Below are 881 nucleotides of genomic sequence, written 5' to 3' on the forward strand. Positions count from 1 at the left end.
ATATATATATATATATATATATATATATATATATATATATATATATATATATATATAAAATGTTTCTAGCGAAGAGACATTGACTAAGAGAATACAAGGATGGCAAGAGATTTTCCCAGTTGATTGTGAATTTATGTAATTCGATCCACTGTTTGTTTCCCCATTCATTTTTTTTTTTTCATCTCTGCTTTTCAGAAACGAAGTTTCTTCGGCAGGCTCAAGGCTTTTAATGGGTTTCCTCTTAACCAAAATCCATATACGTGCGTTTTGACGCATCACAGTCTATGTCACTCATATTGTGAGGTGGGTCATCGTAATGAATTCCTGCCACTCCAGCGACCTCCCAGCTTTTGTGGTTATGACAACATGATTTTCCTCGTGGAGGGGGGGAAAAAATGTCGTCATTTGGCGCCAATTTTGAATTAATATCATCAGTATGCGGGGCGCCGTGCCAGTGTTGCCGTTTCGCGCCCTTTTTTTTTTTTTCGTCTGCTCAGTGTAATGATATTTGGCGGGAAATGCAAAGTGGGGAGCTGTGGTCTGCAAATTGATGAGTTGGAACTTGGACTTTTTTTCTTCTAAATCATTAAAATAATACACTAGATTGAGGCTGACATTATATGAGAGCGTATTTATGTATTAGAATACATTAACGTCAGTTACATTACGATGTTTTGTGTATGATACCTACCAGTGTGTGTGTGTTGGTGATGATCGATTTAAAGTTGTCAGTAGATTGTACCTACTGAATTTGATATTCCTATATCATTGTATGATTAGAATTGATGGCAGGCGGCCAAAACGTCTAAGAATAGCACAGTTACTCCTACCATTAACGTTCTCTATATATTTATAGAAAATGGGAGGAGTGTGGCGTGAGC

This window comes from Panulirus ornatus, chromosome 4 (genome assembly GCF_036320965.1).
Source record: "Panulirus ornatus isolate Po-2019 chromosome 4, ASM3632096v1, whole genome shotgun sequence".
Lineage (NCBI taxonomy): Eukaryota > Metazoa > Arthropoda > Malacostraca > Decapoda > Palinuridae > Panulirus > Panulirus ornatus.